This window comes from Heloderma suspectum, chromosome 4, assembly GCF_057233095.1.
Source record: "Heloderma suspectum isolate Gila_16-S chromosome 4, 16-S_ref, whole genome shotgun sequence".
Lineage (NCBI taxonomy): Eukaryota > Metazoa > Chordata > Lepidosauria > Squamata > Helodermatidae > Heloderma > Heloderma suspectum.
This window is the reverse complement of record NC_139461.1, coordinates 212,301,350-212,320,490: the sequence shown is the minus strand read 5'-3', so window position 1 is coordinate 212,320,490 and position 19,141 is coordinate 212,301,350. Positions and strand designations below refer to the sequence as shown.

The 19,141-nt window shown below is 46.8% G+C and overlaps 1 protein-coding gene across 1 annotated transcript in view; it reads right to left on the bottom strand.

Annotated features, from left to right (window-relative positions):
* ERICH3 (glutamate rich 3) overlaps positions 1-19,141 on the bottom strand; it is a gene marked incomplete at its 5' end in the record, with an annotated part of 97,199 nt that overhangs the window by 74,786 nt on the left and 3,272 nt on the right. The window lies entirely within an intron of this gene.

The window sequence follows — 19,141 nt, the reverse complement described above, 5'->3', positions numbered from 1 at the left end:
ACACAGAGCTCCACACAAGCACCCCACTCCCTTCAGTACCAGAAAATGTCCAGCACTCACAGGGTGTGCCTGTTGGGAGCACTCCTCACCACAGATGAAAACGAGGCAGGTCCAACTCCACCATAGCCTGACATGCCTTGGACTGTGGCAATTATGTCTCTTCCAATGAAGCACACAGAACTGGCTGGCTGGCCTACAGATAGGGGTGTCGGAGAAATCCTCAACGGAACCAAGTGAGTTTGGATTTTCATGAATCCAACCCACGGATTCCACAGTGGACTGGCTTTTCCCGTGAGGTGGATTCTACAGACTTGTGGACCGCTCTTCTAACTTTCCCGAATTTTGCGCAAATTTCATCATTAAAAAAATATGCAACATTTAAAAAACCCAGCCAAAAATGTGCACTTCCCCCATAGGCTAAAGCGTGAAAATGCGCATTTGTGCGAGGGATTTGTGCATTTTTGCACAAATTTGGAAACAAAATAAATCTGATTCTGTTGAAGGGTGGACGACAAAATGAAAGGTGCCTAATAATCCATGAAGCACAGTTGGAATGGATTTTACACAATCCGTACATCCCTGCCTACAAAGCTTAGCTTTACTGGGGTGTTCCCATTCTGTGTGCTACTAGAGACACATTTATGGGCACTCTGCCCACTTTAAGCATCATGTGCTGATCTCCAGTCTTCCCCCATCCTCATATATGTCCATCTGCCTCCACTTTTCTTCCAGAGCGATTATACAAAGGGATATACAAAAGGGGCTTATTTAAGCTCAGGTTTAGGGCAGAGGAAGTAACAATAAAAAGGGAAAAATCAACTGAACATGCACAGAGAGCCTTATATTCCCACAGAGTCAGCCTGATCACCTGCCCCTCTTCCCACACATGTTTTGGATTACAGAGAAGGGCTTCCACTTTAGATGGTCTCACTTCCAGGCAGACTCTGAATCCAGCCCCCCTTTTTTTTAGAAGTTAAAACAACAGGATGTCTCTCTGCACATCTCATGGGAGGCTGTAATCCTTCAAATAAAAATGAGTTCTTCTTCCACCCAGGAGCTCCAGTATAATACAATGTCATATGACATCACTGGTTACGTGTGGGTAGAGTTTTCACCCTCTTAATGAAATATGTACCTTTCATTCAAACACACACAAATTATTGAAAGCCTAGACCAGGTTCAGGTTTCCAGATGCTAACAGCAAACTATGGTACAGATACTATGCTTTCAGTACTGGGAAGAGCACAAGTGAACAACATTCTCCTTATGTTACCTGCTCCTGACAACTCAGGGGACACTATTTGGTTACTGCAAGTTTGCTAATCATGCCCAAGGATAGAAGTGAATAAAATGTCTTCAGTGGGGTGGGAGAGAGAAAGGCGGAAACACAAATAAGAAGAGCCCTGCCAGACCAGGCCAAAGGGCAACCCAATCCAGCAGTCTGTCTGCCACAGTGGCCAAACAGATGCCTATGGGAAATACACAAGCAGGGGGTTGTGGGTAATGACTCACTCCCACTGTTGTTCCCCAGCAACTGTTGTTCAGGGGCATCCTGCCTCTGATCCTGAAGGTGGTATGAATGTAACCATCATGACTAGTGACCATTGACATCCTTATCCTTCATGAATTTGTCTTGTTGTTGTTCAGTCGTTCAGTCGTGTCCGACTCTTCGTTACCCCATGGACCACAGCACGCCAGGCCTTCCTGTCCTCCGCTGTCTCCCGGAGTGTGCTCAAGTCCATATTCATTGCATCGGTGATGCTATCTAGCCATCTCATCCTCTGCCGTCCCCTTCTCCTTTTGCCTTCAGTCTTTCCCATCACCAGAGTCTTTTCCAGGGAGTTTTAATCCCCTTCTAAAGCCATCTAAGTTGGTGGACATTGTCACATCTTGAACTATGCACTGTGTGCTTTTTGTCTGTCTTGAATCTGCCACCATCTCATCTACCTACTTGAGGATGGCTTGGAGCCTTTCTACAGAAGGCTTTAACTGTGCACTCTTGCTTCCACTGTCATGGTAGTTTGCGGGCCCTTTACATGATGTTATCATCCTCAGGGTCTCTCCCTCGCTTTGCAACCATTATTGTGTTTGTTTCCTAATGGCGAAAGTCTTGTATTTTTTCTCAATGGGGTTATAGAACCCTCGTGTAATTAGGGATGGCAGAGAATTCCGCCACGGATTCCAGTGAGGCCAGATTCTTTAGAATCCGGCCCCCCAGAATCCATGGCGGAACAGCCTCCTGCCCCCCGCCCCCCCCCCGCAGAATCCCCCTGGGACGGCACTTATCTGGGGCAGATGCGGCGGATTCGGCAATGCGGTTCCGGCGGCAACGGCGGAGGCTCCAGTGGCGGCTCTGGTGGCTGGTCTCCTGGCCGGCCACAGCCGGGCTGCTGCCGCTGCCATTGCCATCCTTGCAGCCATGATAGGCTATGTAAGAATTTATGTAGCCTATCATGGCTAACCCCCCCCAAAAAAACCCAGCGTACGCAAATGGCGGCAGCTACAGCGGCCGCCATTTGCGTTCCCTATTTTTCGCCGATTTATCTTACTTAAATATTGATGTAAGATAAAACGGCGAAAAATAGGGAACGCAAATGGCGGCCACTGTAGCCACCGCAATTTGCATACGCTGGGGGTTTTTTTTGGGGGGTAGCTGTGATAGGCTATGTAAATTCTTACATAGCCTATCACGGCTGCCTGGCTGGACACAAATGGCGGCCGCTATGGCGGCCGCCATATTCGTCTGCAGCAGACCGTCCGCGGCCGGAAATCCAGCTGCTCCACAGCCTGGCCATGGAGCAGAGCCGGTTGTCAAGGATTCTGGGGGGGAGGACTGGATCGCCTCCCTCCCCGTCGAGGATTCCGGGGGGAGGGACGGAGCGCCCCCCCCACCATGAAAGATTCCGCGAAAAGGTAAGTGAGTTTCGTACATCCCTACGTGTAATTGCACAATTCTGCTATACCACAAGACCACCAAGTGGTTGTAATGGAAAATATAAGAAGGCAGAGAAAGAACCCACCCACCCCAAAAAGAACTAGTATAAAGGAGCCATTTTTAATCCCTCAAACACTGCAGAAGCCTCGGTAAAGGTGTGAGTTAAAAGCCTCATGTACAAAAGCCCTCAATGTGGTAAGAAAGCATTTCTTTCTCTATCGCATGAACCCAGTGATCTGCACAGAGAGTGTGACACATTTAGGGCAGCATAACCACTAATGGACACATATTATTTGTGTTCATCCTTATGGAAAGTGATTACAACTGTGCCTGGTATACAATGTTCCAGTTGCCATGAGTACAAAGTGGGCACAGAGCTCCTGCCACTAGCAACGTGAAGAAGATAATTCACAGAAGACTTGAGATAACATCAGTTCACATCAGGAAAGAATCAGTCCCTCTTCCCTCCCCATTCCTTTTTCCTTGTGTGTCCCGTGTTTTGAGACTGTCAGCCTGCGGGCAGGGTCTGTCTTATTTAACTGATTATTTGTAAGTCGCTCTGGGGACCTTTTTGGCTGAGGAGTGGCATAAATATACTTTTAAAAAATAAAAAAATAAAATGCCTTTGGAGCCCTGCTGGATGGCAGATTTTTATAGCTCCCCAAAATCAGTTTGTGCCCACAAGGTTACATCTGCACTCATGCTAACTTATAACTGCTTTGTGCAATGTGGGCATGATTGCTGGCTTGATTGCACTCCCAGTGCAAGGAGCAACGTCAGCCCTGGCTCATCCTCTAACATACGATCCCCATTTTCTGACACTTCATTCCATTTATTCTGGTTATGGTCAGTGATGGATGAACCTTACATCAATTACAAGTGGCCTTTTGCTTGTCTACAGCTAACACTCCGGTATCAGTTACAATATTGGATAAATACCTGAAGTGACCTTTCAAGGAAACTTATCCATTCCATCTCTGTCCCTCTTCCCTCCTGCTGCTTTGAATCAGAGAAATGTACTAATAAAGATAAGTACTAACAGGAAAAAGATTTCAAAATCAACAGGGCAACAATGAACTTTGCCTTCCTTTAAAAAAAAAAAGTTTAAAGGACACTTAGAAAAAACTTTGTTTTAACAAAGTGGCTTTTTACCCTCAGCAGATCGGTATAAAATAAAGCAGACAAAACGCAGTGGCCTGTAGGACACAGCGTTGAAAGATGAAAGGGTCACACTATCAAGTAAAGTGGTTGTGTGGCCATACCAGGACTACTGCCAACACTATGACACATGGTGGTGTTGCCAGGACAGGAATATGGGGCAGAAGTCTAGGGCTCCTCCACGGTCCAGCTTTTAAAATTACCTAACTGCACTGCTGATGCCACAAGCTGGTTAAGAAAAGGCACAGTGGGGCTGAACATATTCCTCACACCAAGGTCCCATACAGGTAGAACAGGATGTGTTTTGAGACCTCTACAGATCCTTCTGATGTAATAAAAGACACATGTCAATTATTCTTTTCACTGTCATTTGTTTGTGATTTTAACCTTTCTTCTTCCTCTTCCTCTTACAATATCATGTAGCTGATACTAGAAAATATTCAGAACCAAACTAAAAGTACAACTTTCCCTCTTTTTTAACATCAAAAGCAGCCTCAGGGGCCTATGTGTAAGTGAAGATATAAGAACATAAGAACCACCATGTTGGATCAGACCAAGGGTCCATCTAGTCCAGCATTCTGTTCACACAGTGGCCAACCAGCTGCTGACTGGGAACCCACAAGCAGGGCATGAGCGCAAAGGCACCCTCCCATCCATGCTCCCCAGTAACCGGTGTACATAGGCTCACTGTCTCTGGTACTGGAAGTAGCACATAGCCATCAAGACTAGTAGCCATTGATAGCCTCTTCCTCCAGGAATCTGTCCAACCCCCTTTTAAAGCCATCCAAATTCGTGGCCATCACTACGTCCTGTGGTAGCGAATTCCATAGTTTAACTATGCGCTGGGTGAAGCATTTCCTTTTATCTGTCCTGAATCTCCCACCAATCAGCTTCATAGGATGACCCCAGGTTCTAGTATTTTGAGAGAGGGAGAAAAATGTCTCCCTATCCACATTCTCCACACCAGGCATAATTTTGTGCACCTCTATCACATTTCCCCTTACCCTCCTTTTTTCCAAGCTAGACAATCCCAGCTGTTGTAACCTCCTCTCCTAGGGGAGATGCTCCAGCCCCTTGATCATTTTAGTTGCCCTTTTCTGCACTTTTTCCAGCTCTATGATATGGTAGGGTACAGCAGGGATGCAGAACCTCTTTCAGCCTGAGGGTCAACTTCCATTTCAGAGAAGCACTCAGGGGCCACATTCCAGTGGTGGACAGGGCCTTAGGCAAAAGGGTTGTGGCCAAAATACCAAAAATACCAGCACATTTTAGCTTAAGGCTTTTACTGTGTGTAAGGAGATCAGGTTCAGCCTTCCAGAGCCTTAGGAGGGGCATTTCAACCTTTTAGAGCCTGGGCTATTGGGCGGTATAGAAATGAAATAAAGAATAGAATAGAATAGAATAGAATAGAATAGAATAGAATAGAATAGAATAGAATAGAATAGAATAGAATGGGGGGAAACTGCACAAAAGCCAGGAAACCACAAAATGATCACTGGTCTAGGGAAAGGAGGTGTGGCCATATTAGGACCCCCTTAGGACCTGAGGTTCTGCAACCCTACTGTAGGGATTACTTGATTCTTTCTTCTCCAGCCATTTTTCCACTTGGAATCCACACACGCACCACTGGGAAAGGAACTAGGGAGAGCAATTTTTGAGTGGGGAAGAAAAAGCTTTTTGCAAGTCCATTTCCATTTTGTCCCCATACCTCCATTTTGTTTGTTTCTGGCTGGCAAAGTCTAACGACAACAGGGCTTGACCATCAGGACCAGCCTCCACTTAAATGGAAAGGAGAGCGTCCTAACATTTGAATGCCCCAGGCCATGATGAAACCCTAAGCCAATCTCTCTCTCAGGCCGTGTTACAATCAGGGCAACACCCTGACAACATCAAGAGCCCTGTGCACTGCTGTGCCTTCTCTGCCTGGTTCTGGTTCACTCATCAAGCACTGATGGCCCTCTTTTCAGAAGGCATCCTTGGCTTCTTTGCCTTTTTTCTCTTCCAGAGTGCAGGTAGAGGAAAGCTTTACAGTAGAGACCCTTGTATTTTGTTTTCTAAAAGGTATAACTGCCTTAGGAGCTCTGTGCTCAGTGTACTTCTGAGAACAGTCCGATTCGCAGGTACTCTGTCTGACCGACACTTGGCTGGGTGCCTATCTTTGTGCCCCATTACCGTGTTCCTGGCCTGTGGATGCCCTAGCATAGCCTGTGAATGCCCGATTGCCCTGCTTTTGGATTAATCTACTGATAAAGGTTCTTCGATGCCCTTCTCTGCTAATTTCAGCAGACTAAGGGTAGGTAATCACCCCATTACTTCCTCCATCTTCTTCCCTTCAGCTCATCCCCTCTCTCAATCTCCCCCTCCTTTGGGGGTCACCCTGCAACATGTATTTGTACAAGGGTTCATAATTGAGAGCCTCGTGTGGCGCAGAGTGGTAGGCGGCAGTATTGCAACCGAAACTCTCCCCACAACCCAAGTTCGATCCCAGCGGAAGGTGGGTCTCAGGTAGCCGGCTCAGGTCAACTCAGCCTTCCATCCTTCCGAGGTCAGTAAAATGAGTGCCCAGCTTGCTGGGGGAAAGGTAGTCACGACTGGGGAAGGCAATGGCAAACCGCCCGCTATAGTCTGCCATGAAAACGCCAGCGCAAGTAGGCATCCCTCTAGGGGTCAGTAATGACCCGGTGTTTGCACAGGAGGAACCTTTCCTTTCCTTCATAATTGATACTACTTTTGTCTTTCTCCCAATCCCCCCCCCCCAAATTTCAGGTTACATCTTGTCTCTGTTTTCCCTTCCTGGAAAGTTTATGATGACATTCCACCGTCTAGAGATTTTCTAGACCAACATTTCAGAGTTACGAGCACTATGCTCCTGCTAATTTGGCAATGTGCTACTTTTAGAGACAGCTCCATCATACCAATAGCAGCCTGTCCTCTGGCAAGAATACAGCCAGAGGCTTCAGAGAAAGGAGGCTCCCCCAGCAACAGACTAATTGCCACAGTTATCCATTGTTCCTGCAGAAGTGTAGTGACAGTGTAGTAACAAATGGAGTAACAGCCTGAACTATTACATACCTGCCTGAATCCTAAATTAGTCTTCAGAGGCCCTCCTCCAGGTGCCCCCCGCCAAATGAGATGAGGCAGGTGATGACTAAGGAGAGGGCCTTTTCAGTGGTGGCACCCCAGCTGTGGAATGCCCTCACCAGAGATACCTGCCTGGCACCTACATTGTGGTCTTTTCGGCCCCAGGCAGTTTAATTCTTTCATTTTTTATTGTTTTTAAATCTGTTGTGAGAGAGCCTTGGCTATTGGGCAGTATAGAAATATAATCAATAAATTAAAATTAATTAAAATAAAAGTATCATCTTCCTCTATCATTCCTCTCCCTAAACTCATAGCCTCTCATTACTCTGGGTAATGTGTAGTTCCAGCCAGCACAAAGTTCCCGTCAGGAAAGTGCTCACTGGGGTGGGCGGGTCATGTGTCCACTACCAGTCAAGGCCTAATCATGTGGAAATGTAGAACAATGATACTGAGTTATGGTATTATCAAACTAAAGACCCGTCCCCATAGCAAGTTATGATGCAAGAGCCAAGTACATTATAAGCCCTTTACTGGCATCACAGAACATTATGTTCTGTAGCTCCAGCTCAAACAATGTTGTCTGTTGCAACAAATTTTTATGACTGTTTTTATTGATTGGAAAATGATTTTAAACACAGCCTCCATACGGCTCTAACATTATTTTAGAAACCAGATCTTCACAGTTAATTGCTCATGGTGTAATTAACTTCGCAATGGTACCGAAGAGACAATATGAAGGAGGAATCCTAGTTATTGATCAGTCGCGTCAGTCACTGGGAGTTACAGTCTCTTGCTTGGTGTCATACAATTGCATGTTATTGCCAATTTTAGACTTAAATTGTAATGAGAACCAACCAAAATGGAGGTACTTTCCCAGGTTTAAGAGCTTTAATAGTCCAACCGGTCTTGTATTGTTTCCAGTTGGTGATAAAGAAAAACTCTCCCTATATTCTCCTTTGCAGACAGAATAAGTCTACACTTAATAGGAATGTAAATGTTATTTATAATCAACCATCAAGAGCCTGCTCATGTGATACCTGTTGCCTGGATTCATGTAATATGGAAGTCCCACCAAATTATGTACAAGCCATAAACAAATGAACATAAGATACAGGAACTCCAGTGGTAAAATACAAGTAGGTGATCAATCACTCTTGATATCTTTGTTAATTTTCTAAGACAAACAAGTCTGTTCTTGTTCCTTTAAGAGCCATGTTTCTGTAGCTGTCTGATCCTGGAAACCTTACACTTACTGCCAAACCAGTCCATGAGAAAGCAATTAAGCAAAGCTCTAAGCATGTGTCTTTTAACTGGTCAATGGCAGACGTTTGGTACAGCGGCACGAGGGGCCCAGAAAGATAGATATGTGATGATGGAAAAACATGGAGTGGCACAACAGTTTAGTAAATTAGGGTGGACTTTGTAAAGTTCTATATATTTCACAAGTTCTAATAACTATTTGTGAGTCAATTCTAACTATTGATATTTATCATGTTTGTGGCTGTGAAACCTCTGACACTCATTGGCTGAGAACATGTGATGACATGGAATGTCTATAAACATTCTAACTTCCAGAAAAGTCCAATTAACAGAGGCCCTGGGGACAGAATCAGAACTTGCTTTGAAAGGCAAACTGAAAACTGGGGAAAAGTCCTGGAAGATAGGGGAGCTAAAGGGCAAGGAGCCTAGAGGCATGGTGGATGAAGAAAGGATAAGTAATAAATGGAGCCAGAGGACTTGAGGGAAGGATAGATGAAGGAGGAGGCTTGTGAAAAGGGTAAGAAGGAACAGGGAACTGAAGCAAGAAGGGGTTAATGAGAGGGGATTCTGAAGAAATGTCACTGTCAAGAGAGCCTGTAGGAGAAGGAAGAGAGGAATGCTAAGGGACTGGCCAAGGGACGGAGTGGGCTGAGAAAACAATGAGCGGGGATAGTCAATACATAGATCTGAATAAAGGAGGAACCAAAGTGAAGGTATGTCACATAGGGCCAAACCTCAGGCAGGGCCAAAGATCACAGGGGACTATGCACTTATTGACACGAAGGAAATGTACAGCCAAGGAGCAGCTGGGACAGAAGGAGAAGGCTACAACCCTCAACTAGGGGTGTACGAAACCCCGCTTACCTGGCTCCGCCGGGTTCCACTGGGGGGGGAGGCACTCCGTCCCTCCCCCCGGAATCCTCGCTGGGGGGGGGAGGCACTCCACGCCTCCCCCCGGAATCCTGGCCAGCCGGCTCCGCTCGGATTCCGCAGAACCGCCAGCCAGCTCCGCCAGCAGCCAGACATCCGGCTGCTGGCTAGCAGGGATGCAAATGGCGACGGCCGTAGCCACCGCCGTTTGCATCCTTGAATTCAGCCGTGATAAGCTACGTAAAGACTTACGTAGCCTATCAAGTCTGGATTAAAAACAAAAATGCATACGCAAATGGCGGCGGCTACGGCCACCATTTGCGTTCCTTATTTTTGGCCGTCTTAGTCTACGTAAATATTTACGTAGACTAAGACGAAGACAAGAAAGGGGAACGCAAATAGCGTAGTGGATGCTATTTGCGTTCCCCTTTATTTTCACCGTCTTACATTTGCGTACGCATTTTTTTTTTTTAACCCAGACGTGATAGGCTACATAAAGACTTATGTAGCCTATCACGAATGGGGGGGGGGCAGACTGCAAATGGCGGCGGCAGCCGGTCGGAGACCAGCTGCCGCCGCAGCCGCCACCATCCAGAACATCCGCCCCAGGTAAGTCTCGTCCCGGGGGGGATCCGCGGGGGGCAGAGTGGTGGCAGGCCATTCCGCCACGGAGTTCGGGGGGCCGAATGCACTGGCATTCCTACCCTCTGACATCCCTACCCTCAACATCCCTCAACACTGGCTAGGCTGGCTAGGTCTGATGGGGGCTGTAGACCAAAACATCTGGAGGGCCATAAATTGCCCACCGCTGGTAAAGACCCTGATAACACTGTTGTACCTTTACGTATTATGTAGAAGGGGAATTTTGCTCCTTGTGGCTTCTGCTTGTCATTGTGACATTGTGACCTGGCCACTCTAAAAGGGCAAACAGGTTCAAGGAATTTGTGAAAGACACCTACTAATTTGAACTAATCTGCCAATTTTGGAGCTGCAAGCTATTGTTGCTTCAGTACATGAAGGCTGATCCATCTATCCAGGCAGGCCACATGGTAAAATTGTTCTGGAAGTGTGCCTCTTTCAAAGAAAGAAATTACATTTTGAATATTTTACCTTTTTGTTTTTTTAATTTCACTGCACAAAGAATATTAGCACATTGTAGAGAGATCAGGGGGACTGCTGTTTTCCATCATGTGCTAGTTTTCTCCTGCACAAGTATTTGTCAGGGTGGACACTGAGCCCATAGAATCCCAGAGTAGTTTTGATGCTGAGGAAGAGCAGTCGCTCCTGGGAGAGGAGCACGCTCCTCTTTCCCAGGACCAGCAGCTGACGGAGATTCCTCCCACCCACATTCCTAGTTTAGTTAGCAGTCCAGGGAGTGACTGAGCAGAGATAGCAGACTTAGTGGATGCGCGACGCAGACGCAGAGAGTGGCGCGAGATGGAGGGCACCGAGAGGAGCGTAGTGCCCGGTTGGCGCGCACTCAATCAGCTGCGCCCCGGGGATCCAAGGGAAAAGGGGAGGGATTCTCCCTAGTCCTTAAATACAGGGGTCTACCAGTAATTGCCTTTCAAACGGGGACCAACAGTTCCAACTTAGGGCATAGGGATGCTGCTGCTCAGATCTAGTTGCTACCTGTAGAGTTGTTAAGTTGTAAAAGAAGAATAAAGCTTTGAAAAGAATCCCTTTGTCTGTGTCTGGACTTGGCTACTGGATTAGACTGAGAGAGCCCTCCAAGGAGCCCTTGACAGTATTAAAGCTGTGGGAGCCCTGTCTCTTTCGCATCTGGCCACTTTATGTGAATGTATTACCTAATAAGTCAGCCATCTTCAAGACATTGTACTGTGGAGTAACAGGCTATACACACATGAAGTTAGATTTAGTGCAATCCTACACATGGTGCCTTCCAAGTAAGTCTTATGGAGTTCATACTCACCTGGGAGTAGGTTCCATTGACCAGGATTGCAGCTTAACAGTGCAATCCTATACACGTCTAAGTAGATGTCATTCCCACTGTTCTCAATGGATCTTACTCCCAGGTAAGTGGGTATAGGATTGCAGCCTCAGTTAGTTAAGTCCCATTGAAACTGACAGGACAAGTTAGTCAGCATCATGATGTGTCACACTGATTTCAATGATAGCTAAGTGAAGCTAACTTGGTCTGGATCCAACCCAGCTTTCTATCACACATTGCCTTCTTACATACTGTAGGAATGTGTGTACACATTTGTTGTCACAAAATGTTGTCACAGTCTGTTTCCCACCTCCTAGCTGAGCAGAGCAGAGCAGAAGAAGCTGCTCCAGCTGGTCTAGGCGCTATACAAGCAAGCAAGCTCCCAGAGAGAGAGAGAGCGCGCAATCAGAGCAAGCAAACAGGGAGAGCAAACAGGAGTTCGGCAGAGGAGGTCAAGGGGGAAGCCCCTAACATTTTTTAAAAACATTTAAAAAATTTCTTTTTCTTGAAACACACACTTCCATACCAGTGGGACTCTGTTGTTAACCTCCTGTACATAGAGGACAAAGCACAGGCTATTCCAGTACAATCAGAAACCTAGAAACATAAAGGGAATAGAGATTATGGAAGGAAAAGACTCTCCAGTGGTGGTGACCTGCAAGGTCTGTGCCATGTTTGTTTTCTTGCCTGAGATCAACATGGCCTACATGTGCAACAAGTGCAAGTTGATCACGCTGCTGGAAGAAAAAGTAAGAGGACTGAAGCAGCGAGTGTTGACTCTCCAGGGAATAAGAAAATACGAAGAGTTCTTGGACAGAATGGTGGAATTACAGCAGCAAAGTGAAGAACAGAAGCTAGAAGAGCAACAGCAAGCTGAGGCAGAAGAGAAAAATGCTGAGGTGAGGAAAAATGAAGTAGAGGATACTCCTTGGAAAAGGGTGGCAGGAGCAGAAGAACTACAAGCCACTCTACACCAGTGGAAGCAGTGGAAGTATGGAACCATTTCCAGGTACTTGAGGATGAGACTGGAGGACAGCTTGCAGATGAAAAATTACAGGGGAACCTGCATGACAGTGAGCAAGAGGCTGAAGGTCAGTCAAGCAGAGGTGATGAAACCAAGGCCCACAACAACAAGAAGAGTAGTAGTTGTGGGAGACTCCTTGGTGCGTGGGATCGAAACCCAAGTAAGTCACGAAGACCCATGGATGCGCCAGGTATACTGTCTCCCAGGAAGACGGATTAGAGATGTGACTGAAGGGTTGCCTGCACTCATAAAGCCCACTGACAGGTATCCCTTTCTTCTCATCCATGTGGGAACAAATGATACCGCCAAGAGGAGCTACGAAGAAATCACATCAGACTTTGAAGCTTTGTGAAGGAAACTCAAGAACTTTGGGGCCCAGATAGTTTCTCATCCATCCTTCCAGTAGCTAAAAGAGAGATAGACAGGGAAAGAAAAATACTCCGGGTGAATGACTGGCTACGAAGGTGGTGCCGATGCTAGAGATTTGGATTCTGGGACCACGGGCTATATTTCCTGGAAGGTGGACTGTTGGCAAGGGATGGGTTGCACCTCACAAAGGCTGGGAAGAATGCGTTTGGCCACAGCATGAAGAACTTTATCAGGAGGGCTTTAAACTGAATCCTATGGGGAAGGGAGACGTAAAGTTGGGGGTAAGCATGGACGAAGGCTCATGCACCGCAATGGGGAGAACAGATCTAATAGCGCCCAATAATAGTCTTCAGAAACATATTGGAAGAAAGCCGGACTATAAAGCACATGGTATTCAGTGTCTATATACTAATGCCCAGAGTATGGGAAACAAACAGAACGAACTTGAACTCTTAATACAAGAGGGAAATTATGACTTGATAGGTATAACTGAGACTTGGTGGGATGACTCCCATGACTGGAATACAGCAATTGAAGGATATAACTTGTACAAAAAGAACAGGAGGAACAGAAAGGGAGGTAGAGTTGCACTACATGTTAAAAATACATATCTCTGCACAGAAATACAGGAAGATGAGCTTGGTAGCCCCATCGAGAGCACCCAGGTTAAAATAAATGGAGCAAAGAAGAACATGGTGGTTGGAGTCTACTACCGGCCACCCAATCAAGGAGAAGACGAGGATTAAACTTTTGAAAAGCAAATTGCCAGTGTTTCAAGGAAGCATGTAACTGCATCCTAGAGTAATAAAAGAACAGGCAGAAGAACTCTTAGAACCACTGTCTATTCTTTTTGAGAAATCATGGAGGACGGGTGAAGTGTCAGATGACTGGAGGAGGGCTAATGTTGTCCCTATCTTCAAAAAGGAGGAACCTGGGAACTACACACCAGTCAGTCTGACATCAATCCCTGAGAAAACTCTGGAGCAGATTATAAAGTAATCCATCTGTAAGCACCTTGAAAACAAAGGAAGTGATTACTCGAAGCCAATGTGGATTTGAAAAGCAAATCCTGCCAGACTAAGCTGATCTCATTTTTTGAACAGGTCACCTCCCTTGTGGACTGTGGGAATGCTGTGGACATCATATACCTCGACTTCAGCAAAGCTTTCAACAAAGTGCCCCATGATATCCTGATGAGCAAACTAGCTCAAAGTGGGCTAGATGAAACAACGATCTGGTGGATCCACAGTTGGCTACAGAATCGGACTCAAAGACTGCTTTTCAATGGGATTGTCTCAAACTGGGGAGAGGTAACGAGCGGGATACCGCAGGGCTCAGTCCTGGGCCCAGTGCTCTTCAACATTTTTATTAATGACTTGGAGGAGGAGGTGCAGGGAACGCTGATCAGATTTGCAGATGACACAAAATTGGGCGGGATAGCTAATACCTTGGAAGACAGACACAAAATTCAAAGGGATCTTGACAGGCTGGAGTGCTGGGCAGAAAACAACAGAATGAAATTTAATAGGGATAAATGCCAAGTTCTACACCTAGGAAAAAGAAACCAAATGCACAGTTATAAGCTGGGGGATACTTGGCTCAACAATACTACAAGCAAGAAGGATCTTGGAATTGTTGTCGATCACAAGCTGAAAATGAGCCAACAATGTGATGTGGCTGCAAAAAGGGCAAATGCTATGTTGGGCTGCATTAACAGAAGTATAGCTTCCAAATCATGTGAAGTACAAGTTCCCCTCTACTCAGCAGTGGTTAGGCTTCATCTGGAGTACTGTGTCCAGTTCTGGGCACCACATTTTAAGATGGATGCAGACAAACTGGAGAGGGTTCAGAGGAGGGCAACGAGGATGATCAGGGGACTGGAAACAAAGCCCTATGCGAGACTGAAAAAACTGGGCATGTTTAGCCTTGAGAAGGGAAGACTGAGGAGAGATATGATAGCGTTCTTCAAGTACTTGAAAGGTTGTCAGAGTCCTGCATTAAGCAGGGGGTTGGACTCAATGGTCTTATAGGCCCCTTCGAACCCTACTATTCTATGATTCTAAATAATAAACCTCACTGGATTTACCTGTTAAACAATGCTTACTCCAAGTCCTTGGCCACAGAGTAGGTCCACTGTTAACTGAACATACAAACACTCCTATAAACAGCATTTCAATTTGGTTGGCTTAGGGTTAGGGCAGAGAGCTCTATGCCCAGAACATGATGTATGAATTCCCTTTCAATGAGTTAATATATATATTTATTTATTTATTACATTTATATCCCGCCTTTTTTTCCCCTTGCAGGGACCCAAGGCAGCTTACATTATCCTCCTCCTCATTTTATCCTCACAACAACCCTGTGAGGTGGGTTGGGCTGAGAGCCAGTTGACTGGCCCAAAGTCACCCAGTGAGCTTCCATGGCCGAGTGGGGACTTGAACCCAGATCTCCCTGCTCCCTGTCCAATACTCTCACCACTACACCACGCTGGCTCCCCAACCTGATGCCCTCCGGATATGTTGGACTAAAACTTCCAGCATGGTCGCTAGCTGATGTTGATGGGAGTTATACTCCAATAGATCTGGTGAGCACCAGGTTGGAGAAGTCTAATCCACATAAGTAGATTAGCTAAGATAGCTACTCAGAGCACATGTGTTTACAAGTCAAGAAGTTCCTTTAAACACACAAAATCTGTCTGTGATCATACCCTGTGTAAATCTTGCCCAGTAAAAAGCTGGACATTATGTTCTAGCAAAGTCAGTGAAATATAGTCAGCTGTGAATTCATAACAGTTGTTTATTCTCCTTACATTTGATTTGCCAATTCCCCAAGAATTAATTAGAAAACCCAGAAACTGTCAGTGTTGACTATGAACATTCAACATCAAGGTTATTGTTGCAATTCTAATGGAAGAAACTTGCAGTCGTTTTGAATTGGCTGCCCTGAGGTTTTTTTTTTCTTCTTTCTCAAAACAGTAATAAATAGAAGGGAAAGAAATACCTAAATGAGTTGCAGCAGGATGAGCTCAGGGGTAGTTTGCCTAGCTGCCCTTTTCATTTCTGATGGCTCATTAAACAAAGGAAAACTGCATGGGATTTAGAGAATACATTTAGCTTGCACAAAGGACTTCACTGGTTAAGGAGCAAGAGCTAGCAAATCTGCATTCAAACAGGTAACCCAAAAGGAAGATAACAGCAACTAGAGTTTGGATACAGCTATTTAATATTAAATTACTCCTCCATGCACCTTGCCACAGCATCATTCCTGAAGAATATGAATGAGTTCAGCTGTGGTGTTCTCCCTGCGCAGTTCCCTTTGCTATCTATAACTTCCCAGTAAACATTATCTTCCCTGCCCCCCCTAACTCCCCTCCTTTAATTGAGGTTTAGCTCCCACCACCTGCAACTCTGGCTGCTGAAGTGACATGTGTCATCGTTATATATGCACATACCTATCTTTCATTTTAAAAGAACTGACATCTCAGTAATGGGGAGAAAAGGCCTAGAAATAAAAAAGTAAACAAAACCTGAGCTGCTAAGTAAGTAAATTAAATATATATATACAGCCATATCACTTAAAGCATCTCCACACAACCAAAGTGCATTATTCAGTCCCATCAAGCCTCCCGCAGAGCATTTCGAACCTTCTCACTTACCCAAGGTGAGGATGGTTCATTTTTGCAGAATGGCTTTTTCTTTTTTGGCTGACCCAAAGGCAAAAAAAGGTGCAGCTTTTGCTACTTAAAGGCTGGGTGCTTTTTAAAAGAGAGCACTCGTCTTAAAGACTGGCAGCTGATCTGCCTTGCCTAGCCTCTTTCAAATGTCCCGACCCAGCCGAACGCCCCTAAGGGAACCAGCCAGCAGAGTCCCAGCCTTGCCCCCAGCTGACTGCACTAAGACATCTCTCCTCGTTGCTATGGGAGGACCATGTGGTGATGCTTTGAAGGAGGTGGGCACAAAAAGCTCCCTTAGCCCAATGAAATTGGGAGGATGGTGGAGGCTTCTCAGCCGATAGGGGAAACTGAGCTGCCATTTGTGCAGTGTTGCAAGCAGGTTCCCCCGGTGCCTGTAACCCGACACAAATATATATACAGACGGCGCAAGCAGGGCAGCTCTCCTCTGAGCTACAGACAGGGACCTAAGGAAGCCCAAGAGAGAACGAAAATAGCTCTAGCTTGTAGGACTGTGTGCCTGTCAAAGTTTACTAAGCGCTTAGATCAATGCAGGGAGGCATCATTCTGGCAGGCATGAATGCCAATTATATTACTAATTTTTAAGGTTCAGGAGTCAACATGGCTGGCCAGCCCCACTCAGAATACTTGTAGGGAATTTAGATTAATTCCACTCCACTCTGCTCTGTACCGGCCAGTGAGGCAAGGATCCGATCCAGTATCTGAGCAACTTGCAGTTGTTGGGCTCTGGCTGAAATCACCACCCACACCAGTCAATTGTGTGTCTGTTTGCATAAGAGAAACAGAGAGGAGTCAAACTACAACAAAGTGGTCCCTGATAGGTACAGCACCATCAGCATACATTGTACCTTTCAGAGGTACATAGGCAGGTCCTGCCTCCAAGGCACTTCCAATGTAAAATAGGCATTAGAGACTAACACAGGGTGAGAAAGACAGGTGTAAGAAGAGGCAGATGTGGCCACATTTAAAAGCTTAGTTGTGGTTGAGAATGATGATCAAGAGGGCAGTCCCAAATGCACTCACCACTACCAAGTGTATCTTTTACTTCAGAACCAGGAACAATTCTTACGATTTTAGTGACATGATCCTGGACGAGGGTGCAGACCTGGCATGTATTACGGAGACCTGGCTGGCCGAGGCTGCTGCTCCAACCCTTGCAGCCATGTGCCCAGCTGGATTTTCGTATGCACAGCAGCCGAGGGCTGGGGATCGGGGAGGGGGAGTGGCTGTTATCTACCGAGAGTCCTTGGTCTTCACCAGGCCCCCTCTCCGGGAGACCAAGGTTGCTGAGTGCATGTACTGGAGGTTGGGCCCGAAGGGCAGTCTGGGGATTCTGCTCGTGTACCATCCACCCCGCTGCACGACTGACTCCCTGGCCGAGGTGCTGGAGGTGGTCTCTGATGTGCGTGTACAGTCCCCTAACTTATTGGTGTTGGGGGACTTCAACGTACATTCGGAGGCCATCCTCACAGGAGCACCTCGGGACTTCATGGAGACCATGGCCTCCTGGGAGCTGCACCATATTCTAACTGGGCCCACCCATGTAGCCGGTCATGCACTAGACCTTGTGTTTGTTTCTGGAGAAGCGGGGAGTGATCTGGAAGTCGGGGGTATATCCACCACCCCCTTGTCATGGTCAGATCACTATCTGGTGACGTTGGACTTCTCGGTTCCACAACCCCTCCGCAGGGGTGGAGGACCCATTAAAATGGTCCGCCCCAGGCGTCTTATGGATCCAAATGGATTCCTGAACGCGCTTGGGGATTCTCTGGGGCACGCCAACGGCCACTCGGTCGAGCCCCTGGTGGGTGGCTGGAATGCCGCAATCACTGGGGCATTAGATTGGGTGGCTCCGAAACGCCCTCTCCCCCTGAACAGGGCTCGGACTGCACCATGGTTCAATCCGCAGTTACGAGCTCTGAAACAGGAGGTGAGACGGCTAGAGCGCCGGTGGCGGAAGTCTCGCTCCAAAGACGATCAGACACGGGCTAGAGCTGTATCTTCAGCCTATCACGTGGCAGTGAAGGCAGCAAAAAAGGAATATTATGCTGCCTCCATCGCATCTGCAGAGTGCTGCCCCAGGAGGCTGTTCCAAGTGGTCCGGAGCCTGGTCGGTCCTGTGGCTCCGGAACCACTGGAGCATTCTAAGGCCTCCGGTGAGGCCTTGGCAAGGCACTTTGCAGATAAAATTGATCAGATTAGGTGTGTTACTCTGCACACCGTGGATACAGTTAGTGAGCAAGAGGCGGCCTGTGGCAAACCAGTTTTGTGGGATCGGTTCCAGCTTCTTCCTCCTGATGAAGTGGACAAGGTGCTTTCATCTGTAAGGCCGACCACCTGCTTACTTGATCCTTGCCCATCTTGGCTCATTATGAGCTGCAGAGAGAGACTGGGTGAGGGGATCAAGGTGGTGGTGAACGCCTCCCTTGAGGAGGGAGTGATGCCATCAGCCCTCAAGGAGGCAGTGATAAGACCGCTCTTAAAGAAGCCCTCCTTAGATCCTCAAGTTCTGAACAACTTTCGCCCAGTCTCAAATCTGCCATTTTTGGGCAAGGTGAGTGAGCGGGTGGTGGCGGTGCAGTTGAAGGCACACTTGGAAGAAACTGATTATCTAGACCCATTTCAGTCAGGCTTCAGGCCTGGGCATGGGACAGAAACGGCCTTGGTCACCTTGGTGGATGATATGAGGAGGGCTCTGGATAGGGGTGAATGCTCCTTCCTTGTTCTCCTCGACCTCTCAGCGGCTTTTGATACCGTTGACCACCGTATCCTCCTGGACCGCCTGGAGGGGTTGGGCATTGG